The sequence below is a fragment of the Thalassophryne amazonica genome, chromosome 9 (assembly GCF_902500255.1).
Source record: "Thalassophryne amazonica chromosome 9, fThaAma1.1, whole genome shotgun sequence".
Taxonomy (NCBI): Eukaryota; Metazoa; Chordata; class Actinopteri; order Batrachoidiformes; family Batrachoididae; genus Thalassophryne; species Thalassophryne amazonica.
Window position 1 is genome coordinate 50,285,070 of NC_047111.1, and position 14,839 is coordinate 50,299,908.

Sequence of the window (14,839 nt, forward strand, 5' to 3'; positions counted from 1 at the left end):
TCAGGGAATACTGTTAAGTCTTCTATTTCCATACCATAAGTCAGAACAAGATCTAAGATATGATTAAAGTGGTGGGTGGACTCATTTACTTTTTGAGCAAAGCCGATAGAGTCTAATAATAGATTAAATGCAGTGTTGAGGCTGTCATTCTCAGCATCTGTGTGGATATTAAAATCGCCCACTATAATTATCTTATCTGAGCTAAGCACAAAGTCAGACAAAAGGTCTGAAAATTCACAGAGAAACTCACAGTAACGACCAGGTGGACGATAGATAATAACAAATAAAACTGGTTTTTGGGACTTCCAATTTGGATGGACAAGACTAAGAGACAAGCTTTCAAATGAATTAAAGCTCTGTCTGAGGGTATCCTGTCCAGGGTGCACCCTGCCTCATGCCCTGACTGCTGGGACAAGCTCCAGCCCCCCGTGACCCTTAATTGGAGTAAGCAGGTATGGATGGATGCAAGTATAATTTACAGTGAAATACACATATGTAAAGGCTCCCTTAATTTTGTTCACAGATCTTTCTATGGCCCCAGATGGGATTTGTTTGTTACCCTTCTTGTTGACATTTTGTAATGCTGCATTGTGTGGCGAGATCAGCATTACTTTGTTGAACTGACTGAACATCCATCCTCATCTTTAATTTACCTCAGTACAATGGCGTACAGAAGGTCCCTGCTTCAAGGCCACCTTTGCCCCAATTTTCCACATGTATCTGGAGTTGCAACAGGAGGGCACCCAACATAAAACTTGTGCCAAGTCAACATACAGAGATCCACCTGCTGTGGTGACTTAAAATAAAATGGACAAGGGGAAATAACAAAATTACAGATACAGACCAGAAAGTCTGTTTCCACAGTACAGCTGCATAATGTCATCTACAGTAGTGTTCAGAATAATAGTAGTGCTATGTGACTAAAAAGATTAATCCAGGTTTTGAGTATATTTCTTATTGTTACATGGGAAACAAGGTACCAGTAGATTCAGTAGATTCTCACAAATCCAACAAGACCAAGCATTCATGATATGCACACTCTTAAGGCTATGAAATTGGGCTATTAGTAAAAAAAAAAGTAGAAAAGGGGGTGTTCACAATAATAGTAGCATCTGCTGTTGATGCTATAAACTCAAAACTATTATGTTCAAACTGCATTTTTAGCAATCCTGTGAATCACTAAACTAGTATTTAGTTGTATAACCACAGTTTTCATGATTTCTTCACATCTGCGAGGCATTCATTTTGTTGGTTTGGAACCTAGGTTTTGCTCATTTACTAGTGTGCTTGGCGTCATTGTCTTGTTGAAACACCCATTTCAAAGGCATGTCCTCTTCAGCATAACGCAATATGACCTCTTCAAGTATTTTGACATATCCAAACTGATCCATGATACCTGGTATGCGATATATAGGCCCAACACCATAGTAGGAGAAACATGCCCATATCATGATGCTTGCACCACCATGCTTCACTGTCTTCACTGTGAACTGTGGCTTGAATTCAGAGTTTGGGGGTCGTCTCACAAACTGTTTGTGGCCCTTGGACCCAAAAAGAACAATTTTACTCTCATCAGTCCACAAAATATTCCTCCATTTCTCCTTAGGCCAGTTGATGTGTTCTTTGGTAAATTTTAACCCCTTCTGCACATGTCTTTTATTTAACAGAGGGACTTTGCGGGGGATTCTTGCAAATAAATTAGCTTCACACAGGTGTCTTCTAACTGTCACAGCACTTACAAGTAACTCCAGACTGTCTGTGATCATCCTGAGCTGATCAAAGGGTGAGCCTTTGCCATTCTGGTTATTCTTCTATCCATTTTGATGGTTGTTTTCCATTTTCTTCCATGCGTCTCCGGTTTTTTTGTCCATTTTAAAGCATTGGAGATCATTGTAGATGAACAGCTTAGAATTTTTTTGCACCTGCGTATATGTTGTCCCCTTGCCAATCAACTTTTTAATCAAACTTCACTGTTTGTTATGTGTCGACGCTGATTGAGGAGCAAACCTGCGTCAGACAGAACCCAGCGCTAAAAATAACCAGAAAGCGGTTCCAACAACAAAAACGATTTATTTTTCACCTGTGCCTAAATAAAATGTACAAAACCAAAACCAACGTCCTTCTGGAGGAGTGACTGCTGGCACGCTCTCCAGCGCCCGCAAGGAGAGAAGTCCGGCGTTCCTGGACCCACTACCACCAGACAAACACCCCCCAGGTGGACACGACAAACTGACTCTCTGTGAAGCAAAGATGATGTGAGGTAAGTCAGCAGTTACAACAATATCTTTCAAAAGACACACGCTATCAGCAACACATTCAGGTCTGTACTTTTTATCTTTATGCAAATGAGCAGCTTCTCACAACAGGTGGAGGATCACTTATCCTGCACGCCACAGCAGTGAGAAGCAAACTGCACAATTGTCATCACAATTCAAGTATACTATGTAACAAAACACCAAGTTACTATCAACAATTAGTCACATACTTAATTACCTTTAATGTGTGCTGACAGCATGTGTCCTCACCCTTCCTTGCTTCACGGGCTCGATGTGTCAAACCCAGGCGCGGTCCTCAGCGTCTCACAAACGAACATCACAAGGTCGAGTTCCCGGCAGTTCTGCTTGAACCACACATGCCTTAAAAGCAGAACGCCATCCAATTATCTGCTTCAGCTGAAAGTCTTTAAGGTTGCATGTGAGCACCAGTCACAGGTGCTTCACATGATGTTGATGAGGGTGAGGATTCTTCAGCCAGCACCTTCTCCACAGACAAATCAGTTTCCATGCCACCTGAAGAGCAAAGAAAAGAAGAGAACACCAAAACATCCAGCCACACCCCCCAACACACAACAGTACCCCCCCCCCCATCAACGGGAAGCCTCCCGGCGACCGAACAGACCAGGCCCGAGAACAGCACCTCCCTCCGGGGTCCACGTCAGGAAGTAGACAGCACCACGCTCCCAAGGTCCACCACAGACAGCAGGACAGGCACCGCAGCTGGAAGGCCGGCTGGAATCAACAAAAGCCCCAAAACATACCCCAATACACTCCAACACAGAAAAAAAACATAAAACCCACCCAAAACCTCCCCAGGGGACCGTCCCATCAAACCCCAGGAAGAAAAGAAAAACTCCCAAACGCCAAAACCCAACACAGCCCCACAAACACAATACAAACAGAAATGCATAAAAGAAAAATAACAACCCCCCCAGAATGACCTACAGAGTCCAACCCCCCCTCCAGAAGGCCTTCATCGCCAGTTCCAGGAGGAACAGCCAGAACCATGATCCCACACAGGTCCCCAGGTATACATGGAGCAAAACGGCGCCCCCCAGGGGACCGTACCATCAACCCCAGGAGGTACCCTCCCCACAACCCCGGAACCCCAGACCCGGTCACACTTGGCCAGTTGGACCCAAGCCAATTCCCCCCCAGAGGACCGTCCCATCAACCCTGGAGGTAGAACCCGGAAGGAAACAGAACAAAATCAAACATCAACCCCCGGAGGACTACCAAAAACAACCCTGGGGGGATATAAAACGACTGTAAACCCTGTTACCCTCCCCGGCACCTCGAAAGACCCCAGGTCCCTCCCAGAGCCTTTGGCGGCTCAATTTTGACGAACGGCTCAAAATATCAAGCCGGAGAAGGGAACAGGAAAAAACTAACCCAGCTCCAACCCCAAGGCACAGCAGAGAACCGGAAATATGTCCGGTGCCCCAACTCGACCACACCCCAGCCTCTCGGGAGGGGTGGAACTACCGAAATGGCGAACGGCAACAGATCGGCCCACCCCTCCGACTGAGGTAAGTCTCCGCTGCACCACACCCCGGCAACACCAATGACGAACGGTACAAAGGCTCACCGAGGCTGGAGTGGAACCGGGCCCTAACCAAACCAAAAAAAATGCCTCTAACACCCCCCCCCCCCTAGGTGCAGAGGTCTTCTGAGAATGCTCAGCGTGACCAACCTGCACCACCCCACCACCCACAAGACAAACGGTCTTGGGGCAAGTGAGGTTGGGGTTAGGGATGTAGAGAAATAAAAAACAACAAAATAAAACGACCCAACAACCCAAACAGAAAATACCTAAAAACACATAAAAAACTAATAATGACGTGAGCCCAGGCGGACTTCCAACCACCTAACAGTCACTCCACCAGATACGCCTCTGACTCCCCATACAATTATAACCCCTATTTAAGAAAAAAAAAAAAAAAAAAAACGTTTACCTGTGCTAGATTTTTTTTTATTTTTTTTTTTATGTGTGTTATGTTGCCTGTCCCGGAACACTTGGAGACACGTCACCATTATTTCTCTTGACGTTTACATGTCGGGGCAATACAGTAATCTCTGCTAGTCCGAGCTGCATGGGCTCGTCAACAGGAGGAGCCAGAGGTCCCGTCGGAGGAGCCTCAGTGGGGCAAAGAAGAGGCGGCCCAGATCTGTGTCGGGGAAAGCCCAGAGACGAAAAAACCCGCTCTGATGAGCGTCCTCTCTTGCGTCCACGCTCCTTCATCCGATCATCTAGACGAATCACCAACGATATTAGCTCATCTAATTCGTTTGGCTCGTCACGGACTACCAGCTCGTCTTTCAATGACTCACCCAACCCATCTACAAATACGCCTCGTAAAACTGCGGCATTCCAACCTGTGGGTGACGGAGTTATCGGCACCGGTATCGATAGTGCCGCAGCTGGAGCAGCAGGAAGCAGAACGGCTTGCGCTGCAAGCTCCGTAACACGGGCGTCTATTTGTTTAATTTGGTTCGCGAGATGCTGTAATTGCTCCCGTATGTTCTCCAAGTGTTCTTGAACTTTTTCGACAAAAGGAACCGCTTCTGCCGCTGGGTCCATTATGGAATGGCCGGGAACTACTGTTATGTGTCGACGCTGATTGAGGAGCGAACCTGCGTCAGACAGAACCCAGCGCTAAAAATAACCAGAAAGTGGTTCCAACAACAAAAACGATTTATTTTTCACCTGTGCCTAAATAAAATGTACAAAACCAAAACCAACGTCCTTCTGGAGGAGTGACTGTTGGCACGCTCTCCAGCGCCCGCAAGGAGAGAAGTCCGGCGTTCCTGGACCCACTACCACCAGACAAACACCCCCCAGGTGGACACGACAAACTGACTCTCTGTGAAGCAAAGATGATGTGAGGTAAGTCAGCAGTTACAACAATATCTTTCAAAAGACACACGCTATCAGCAACACATTCAGGTCTGTACTTTTTATCTTTATGCAAATGAGCAGCTTCTCACAACAGGTGGAGGATCACTTATCCTGCACGCCACAGCAGTGAGAAGCAAACTGCACAATTGTCATCACAATTCAAGTATACTATGTAACAAAACACCAAGTTACTATCAACAATTAGTCACATACTTAATTACCTTTAATGTGTGCTGACAGCATGTGTCCTCACCCTTCCTTGCTTCACGGGCTCGATGTGTCAAACCCAGGCGCGGTCCTCAGCGTCTCACAAACGAACATCACAAGGTCGAGTTCCCGGCAGTTCTGCTTGAATCACACATGCCTTAAAAGCAGAACGCCATCCAATTATCTGCTTCAGCTGAAAGTCTTTAAGGTTGCATGTGAGCACCAGTCACAGGTGCTTCACATGATGTTGATGAGGGTGAGGATTCTTCAGCCAGCACCTTCTCCACAGACAAATCAGTTTCCATGCCACCTGAAGAGCAAAGAAAAGAAAAGAACACCAAAACATCCAGCCACACCCCCCAACACACAACACTGTTCTTCTGAACAATGTCTTGAATGTCCCATTTTCCTCAGGCTTTCAATGAGAAAAGCATGTTCAACAGGTGCTTGCTTCATCCTTAAATAGGGGACACCTGATTCACACCTGTTTGTTCCACAAAATTGACAAACTCACTGAATGAATGCCACACTACTATTATTGTGAACACCCCCTTTGCTACGTTTTTTTTTGTTTTTTTTTACTAATAGCCCAATTTTATAGCCTTAAGAGTGTGCATATCATGAATGCTTGGTCTTTTTGGATTTGTGAGAATCTACTGGTACCTTGTTTCCCATGTAACAATAAGAAATATACTCAAAACCCGGATTAATCTTTTTAGTCACATAGCACTACTATTATTCTGAACACTACTGTATGAGCCAAAGAAAACGTGCCACTGATATTGATTGTGTGTGTGCTGTTTGGCAAAACTCATGCTTTATGAACTATCTGATTAAACAGGTAATGGCACCTTGACACTTGCACAAATTTGATCTCTGCACTGCCTTGCAATTCATCATGCCAGTGCCTACCGCTTTGTCTGGCTGGATGCCACATTTTGTCCCATTTGACACCACGCTATATAAAATAATCATTTCGTAGCCAATGACTCATTTGTTCTCAGAACTTGGCTGATGAAACCACTGCCTCATTGCTCCCAGAATCACAGAAAAATGATCTACAGTTGCAGGTTATCTTGTGCGCCTCGTGCAGTGGAGAACGCATTTGGAATCTTGCCTCAAAGGTAATTATTTATAATATATATAGTAATGGATTGGTATAACAGTTGCATTTTCATTCTGTCTTATCAGTTAGATAATGTTTCTGCAAAGTTATGTTCAATATAGATGTAACATCTCATCATGATCATTCAAAAAAGTTGCGCAATGTTCACGACTAGATCATGAAATTAATGCGTGCCAGAAGTTTTGAACATTTTGAAATTTCATTTGCACACTGGCAAGCAGCCGTGCACAGTTCACAACAGTTTATGATGAGTTTCCTCATTGCCAGTGCCATGGGATCAAATTCATGCAAGTGTAAATTCAATTCTATTTAATTCAGTTTCAGTTCATTTCATTTGTATTATGCCATATCACAACAAAGTTGCCTTAAGGTGCTCCACACAAGTAAGGTCTAATCTTACCAACCCTTAGAACAAACACACAGGCAACAGTGTTAAGGAAAAACTCCCTCTGATTTGAGAAAAAACCCTCAAGCAGACCAGATTCAAAGGAGCGACCTGCTGCTTAAACACTCTTGTTTAAGAGTAACCCATGTTAGTTTTCAACAAATAATTAATGATACAGACTTTTGTCAGCTTTAACGTACCTCGACACTTGCACAAATTTGATCCGCGGTAGAGGTGGGCGATACCGGGAATTTTGGTATTGATCCGATACCAAGTAAACACAGGCCCAGTATCGCTGATATCGATACAGATACTTTTTCATATTTAAGCTTCGTAGATCCAAAGGATCCAAAAGACTTAGGATAGAATTTTGCCAAACATTATACGTGACAACAAAATACTTTATTATCAGAATCAACATTTTTGTTTAAAAAAATATCACTCAACGCAAAACAAAATTTTCAGAGGTAGAGGGCTGAGTCGAGGAGAGCGCTGAGTGGGCGGCCAGGATGAGCCGACCTGCATGGCTGTTGGCTGGCACCGCTGAGCCACGTGACGGTGCAACAACAAAAGACCAGAGGGGGGAGGGTGCGCTGCTCTGTGTTGTGTGACACAGTGCAGCGCTGCTCTTACAGACAGAGAGTAGACTTTGATGAATCTGCATGCGCAGCAGTCAGTACATGCGGGAGAGAAAAAAAAGCTTGAATATCGATCTTTTTACACGAAGATCGTTCAATATCAATACCAGCATTGGTATCGACATTAGGATCGATCCGCCCACCTCTAATCTGCGGTAAGTCCGCACACAATCTGCCGTGCCAGAATGTAATTTTGTGAACTACACATGAACATTGCACAAACAATTCAAAACACTGAGTGTCACTGTGAGTAAATGCGTCAGCGTAGCGCATCACAGCACATCTCATCTGAACGATTTTGACAAGATGTTTAATCTATAATAAACTCGATTTTACAGATACTCATAAGTAATGGACATGCAACAGTTTTACCAAGCCATTACAATATAAATATTACAAATAATTACCTTTTAGACTTTTCCAAATGTGTTCTCCACCTCATGAAGCGCACAAGAACAGCTGGAGCTGTAGAAAATTCCTCTGTGATTCCGGAGCTATTGGAGGTGGTTTCATCAGCCAAAGTCTGAGCACAAATGAGTAATCCCCTACAAAACAATTATTTTATATAACGCAGCATCCAGCAGAACACAGCGGGTCACATTGGCACAATGAATTGTGCGGCAGTGCTGGGTGCCTTTACTGCAGAGCAGGTAGATCTGTTGGAAAAGGAGCTGGGCTATTTAAAATATGTTGACCTGGGTTCAATGTCTAGTCAAGCTATTTGCCTGTGTCTTTGGATTTGACACTTACACTTCATCTGCATTGTCCCAAAATGCCCAAAGTGGAGGAGTTCAAGTATCTTGCCTGGGGGTACAATGGAGCCTGAGGATAGCCCTACAATGCTGCAGGGTCCTGTGGTCTCATCTGCTACCACTGCAACCTGGACCCGGAAAAGCAGAAAAGTCCACCTCGTTGTAAATGTGTACTAGCCTTGGCTGGGGAACTAACTTTCTATGAACTGGAATCCCTTTTAGGGGGTTTTGTAGAATCTCCTTCAATTCATGCTCTGGATTCCAAGGATAATCCATGGCATCAATGGACCATGAGACCTCTTTCAGACTAAAGATGAGATGTAATACATTAGGCGGCCCCAAATTGTTGCCTCAGTTTTGTCATGCCTTTTTATGTTACTCTTAGTGTCACTAAAAACTGCACTGAAAATTCTTATTAGGTTGAAACAATAACATCCTGAGTTTTATACTTGTTTTCTCTATAGTCTTCAAGCCTATTGGATTCTGTGCTGAATTGTGGTCCTGGAATTCCTCCTTTGTACTTAAACCAGTTTTATCCTCCTATTATTTCACTTTCTTGTGACTTTGACATGTTCCCTCTAAAATGCTATACCGAGACCTTTTCTGTCTTTCTGGGTCTACATGTCCCTTTGTTTAAAGTTGGGTGCATATCTCTGGTTGTGCAGGTGGGAGGACTGATTGGATTTCTCTATTATAGTGAGCTGTCAGTGGACACCTGATAGCAGAAAGAAGAATGGCGAGGTGGATGAGGATGATAGTCTGAAGACAGAGGGAAGGCCAAATGATTGTGGCTGTTCGGGATAAGGACGTGTACAAAAGTAGAAGCCTGAAAGTGCGAGTTGGAGAGGGAGTGCGGAAAGTAACTTTTACATGACACCTGTATTTAACCGGGAGAAGAAAAGCCACATCTTGCTGGAGATAGAGACAATTACAGAAGTCTAAAAGTCACCTATGAACACCATCTCAACAGTTTACTCAGAAATTGGTGGACATTCCAGCAATTCAGCATGTTCTCAACTTTTTGTTGTTAATTTCCTGTTGAACATTTTATCACTTTGATTTACCACTAAGAGCCAGGTCCATAAGTATTTGAACAGGGACACCTTCTTTTTTTTCTTTTTTTGGTAATTTTGCCTTTGTCCACCGCCATGTAGAGCAGGTAGCTGATCAGATAAGAAGCAGGCCTGCCAACATTTAGTCCCGGGTTATAATCTGGCTCATGCTACCAGTCTGTGTCTTTGAACACTTAATCTACATTGTCTGTCCAACTAGCTATAAATGGGTATCGGCCTTAGCTAGGGAAGTAACCTGGTATGGGCTGGTATCCCCTCAAGTGGTAGTCAGAGACTCTCATCTGCTTAAAGCTATGGAATCTACAGAAATAAGTACCAGCCTCGGGGCCTATATAATACTTATAACACCACAATGTATCCCACCTCTGGCCCTATGTCTGCTGGGAAAGGCTCCAGCACCCCTTGATTGAAGTAAGCAGGTATACATAAATGAATAAGTGGGATCTAAGGATTGCTTAAATAGAAATCATCACTCCAGCCAGTTTTATTTAGACAAGCATGGAGATGAATACATGAACATTTCCAATTCACTAAAAATATTTTACTGGCTCTTGGGGGTCTAACTTGTTCGAACATTTAACTCTCTGCTCTGCTCAGGAAGCCTCATGTAGCCAATGTCAGAAGAAGAAAACTCAAACATGTTACTTTGTCATCGTATATAGGCCGCTGGACCCAAATTCTGAATTCTTAGATGAATTTGGTGAGTTTATCTCTACTTTGGCAACCCATGCCAATAACATTCTGATTGTTGGTGACTTCTGACCCGCGCCGCAAATTATTCATGGACATTAAAGATGTATTAGGATTCCAGCATTGCATTCAGGGTTCAACTCATTAGTGGTAACACCATGGATCTGTGGTCACTGCTTGTGGTTTTACTCTCTCAAATATTGATATTGTGTCTCTTGTGTCAGTGGTTTCAGACAACTCACGTTTATAGTCTCTTTGCCTTGTGCACTGGGATGAGACACGTATTTATCATCACAGTGATGCATCAACTCCTCAACAACAAATGAACTTGGATCCAGACTACCTGATATCTTAGCATTACTTTTGGAACATGATCATGCAGTAGTAGTCTTGTGGGACAGCCTAAACTCAGTGCTCCCGAGTAAATTGGACATGATCTCTTAGCCTACTCTAAAACCACCTCCCCCCCAAAAAACATACTTTCCTTGGTTCAATGATCATTTATGTGGCCTCAAGCATAAGTCTAGAGGCCTAGAGCGAAAATGATGTACAGTGATGAAAATAAGTATTTGAACACCCTGCGATTTTGCAAGTTCTCCCACTTAGAAATCATGGAGGGGTCTGAAATTTTCATCTTAGGTGCATGTCCACTGTGAGAGACATGATCTAAAAAAAAAAAAAAAAATCCGGAAATTACAATGTATGATTTTTTTGAATAATTTATTTGTATGTTACTGCTGCAAATAAGTATTTCAACACCTGTGAAAATCAATGTTAATATTTGGTACAGTAGCCTTTGTTTGCAATTACAGAGGTCAAACGTTTCCTGTAGTTTTTCACCAGGTTTGCACACACTGCAGCAGGGATTTTGGTCCACTCCTCCATACAGATCTTCTCCAAATCTTTCAGGTTTGGAGTTTCAGCTCTCTCCAAAGATTTTCTATTGAGTTCAGGTCTGGAGACTGGCCAGGCCACTCCAGGACCTTGAAATGCTTCTTACGGAGCCCCTCCTTAGTTGCCCTGGCTGTGTGTTTGGGGTCATTGTCATGCTGTAAGACCCAGCCATGACCCATCTTCAACGCTCTTACTGAGGGAAGGAGGTTGTTTGCCAAAATCTCACAATACATGACCCCATCCATCCTCCCTTCAATACGGTGCAGTCGTCCTGTCCCCTTTGCAGAAGAGCACCCCCAGAGTATGATGTTTCCACCCCATGCTTGGAGTGTGATTGATTGAGTGTGTGAACAGGTGTCTTTTATATAGGTAACAAGTTCAAACAGGTGCAATTAATACAGGCAAAGAGTGCAGAATAAGAGGGCTTCTTAAAGAAAAATTAACAGGTCTGTGAGAGCCAGAATTCTTGCTGGTTGGTAGGGGATCAAATACTTATTTGCAGCAGTAACATACAAATAAATTATTAAAAAATCATAAATTGTGATTTCCGGATTTTTTTTTTTTTTTTTAGATTATGTCTCTCACAGCGGGCATGCACCTAAGATGAAAATTTAAGACCCCTCCATGATTTCTAAGTGGGAGAACTTGCAAAACCGCAGGGTGTTCAAATACTTATTTTCCTCACTGTAGCTCAAAACAAGAAATGTTCCACCTTGAGTCACGTGATGCTATTCTGGACTGTAAGTACATAGTATTGACTACAAAACGAACCTACTACTTTGATTTGTTTAACAAAAACGAATATAATTCAACATTTGTGTTAGACACAGTGGCAACACTTAAGGCCCCTTCACACATAGCATGAATAAGTTGGAATCAGGGCGAAACAGCCCGAATGAGTGAACCCCGAAACCATCAAGCCGACGTCTGGAGGGACACATGGTTGGGCAGGCGTGAATGATCCCGCTGCGCCTTTTGTGCATGCTCGTGTGCGCGCATGAACACAGTGCGAGCAGCTGGAGCGTGTGGAACCACATCGCGCTGCTTATGTGGAGATAAAAATAAGCTGGAACGCGTGGAACCACATAGGGCCACTTATATGTGGAGATACAAAAAAATAAACAGATGGAACATGTGGAACCACATCGCGCTGCTTATGTGGAGATAGAAAGACACACCATAAAAAAATAACACCGCAATGTCCAATATTTAATCCCTCTTATCGAGCAGACAATACAAGTGTGATCCCTCTGTGCCTCTGTATATGACCTGTGGTCACAGATGTACAGTCATGAAATGACATGAATGAAGCATTGCGCTCTCATTATGTCTTATGTCCAGCCGGGTATATCAATAATGAATACAATTTCAATTCAGTTTCAATTTATTAAACTTACAGAGTGCCAAATCATGACAACACTGTCTCAAGGTGCTTCACATAAAACAACTCAACAAAAAACCCAAAACAAATTAAATAAAAAAAAAAAAAATCAAAGAGCATGATCAAAAGGTTAAATGCATGGTTAAAAAGGTAAAAAAATAAAATAATTAAAACATAGTAAATAATATATTCATCATATAAAATAGAAAACAAATGCATCTTCAGACGCAACTTAAAAGTCTCCAGAATCTGACTGCCTCACTAGTACAGGGAGATCATACCACATGACTGGGGCTCTTTTTCCCACAGACTTTTTATTTACCCTAGGGACACAGAGCAATCCTGCGTCCTGTGAGCACAGAGCCCAGGCTGGTATGTAAGGCTTAACTACATCCGCCAAGTAGGGCGGTGCCAGTCTGTGAACAATTTTATAGGTTAGTAGCAGGACTTTAAAAAGACAGGAAGCCAGAGAAAAGATGCCAAAATGGGAGTAATGTGGTCAAACCTTTTGCTTTGTGTCAAGAGTCTGGCAGCAGAATTTTGAACTAATTGAAGACCCCTGATTCTGGACTGCAATCACCGGACACTGATAAATTAGATATTGGTGTATAATTAGTGAAAATTACTGGGTTGACATAAATCATAAATAAAAGGGGACCCAATACAGAACCCTGCAGTTAAATAAAAAATAAATACCACTCACGGAATTTGAACCTGCAATTTACAAAGGCTCTGATTAACAGACAAACTTCACCACTGCACCACAATTGCTGTCTTATAACAGGAGTGTGAAATGCTTAAAATCAACAAGAAGATAAATGTATGTTTTCAAAAAGAGAAATTAGATGATGTATGGACACGTGTGTTGGGCCGGCCCACAGCCTGCTGAGGTGCGCTGTGTGCGGCCGCTGCAGCCTGGCACAAAGGTGAAAGATGTTTTATGTATTTCCATGTGAGGACAGCAGACAGAGACACACGACTCACGGAGGACAGTTGTAAGTTCATGTCTTTCAAAACGCGGTATGTGTTCCCCAGCTGGGACATCCAGGAGTAGAGATCTCAGTGCCACCAAAACAGCTAAAGTAGAGATTAAACTGGATAAGGAGTATGTGTTGCACCAAGACATGTTTGGGAAGACGACTGGAAAAATAGTCTGTTTTCCATTTCTTCTGTTTTAAGAAATTATTTTAAAATGCGTAAAAATGTAACTGTTAGAAAGGCCTAAGCAGTGGGTCATGCCACCCCCTCCCCCGAGTCTGGTCTGCTTAAGGTTTCTTCCTCATTATCACCAGAGGGAATTTTTCCTTACCACTGGTGCTTATGTCTTGGGGGTGGGGGGTTGTTAAGGTTAGACCTTATGTGTGTGAAGGGTATTGAGGCAGCATTGCTGTGATCTGGTGCTATACAAATAATATACACTGAATTGAATTAATGCTGCAAGAAGTAGACAAATGAGGGAAGCCACCAGGACACCCAGACATATCCTGAACCAATCAATCAATCAATTTTATTTTTTATAGCGCCAAATCAAACAGGTGCCCCAAGGTGCTTTATATTGAAAGGCAAGGCCATACAATAATTACGTAAAAACCCCAACGGTCAAAACGATCCCCTGTGAGCAAGCACTTGGCGACAGTGGGAAGGAAAAACATGCTGTGGAGGGGAGCAGAGATCAATCACTAATGATTAAATGCAGAGTGGTGCATACAGAGCAAAAAGAGAAGGAAACAGTGCATCATGGGAACCCCCCAGCAGTCTAAGTCTATAGCAGCATAACTAAGGGATGGTTCAGGGTCACCTGATCCAGCCCTAACTATAAGCTTTAGCAAAAAGGAAAGTTTTAAGCCTAATCTTAAAAGTAGAGAGGGTGTCTGTCTCCCTGATCTGAATTGGGAGCTGGTTCCACAGGAGAGGAGCCTGAAAGCTGAAGGCTCTGCCTCCCATTCTACTCTTACAAACCCTAGGAACTACAAGTAAGCCTGCAGTCTGAGAGCGAAGCGCTCTATTGGGGTGATATGGTACTATGAGGTCCCTAAGATAAGATGGGACCTGATTATTCAAAACCTTATAAGTAAGAAGAAGAATTTTAAATTCTATTCTAGAATTAACAGGAAGCCAATGAAGAGAGGCCAATATGGGTGAGATATGCTCTCTCCTTCTAGTCCCTGTCAGTACTCTAGCTGCAGCAATTTGAATTAACTGAAGGCTTTTCAGGGAACTTTTAGGACAACCTGATAATAATGAATTACAATAGTCCAGCCTAGAGGAAATAAATGCATGAATTAGTTTTTCAGCATCACTCTGAGACAAGACCTTTCTAATTTTAGAGATATTGCATAAATGCAAAAAAGCAGTCCTACATATTTGTTTAATATGCGCATTGAATGACATATCCTGATCAAAAATGACTTCAAGATTTCTCACAGTATTACTAGAGGTCAGGGTAATGCCATCCAGAGTAAGGATCTGGTTAGACACCATGTTTCTAAGATTTGTGGGGCCAAGTACAATAACTTCA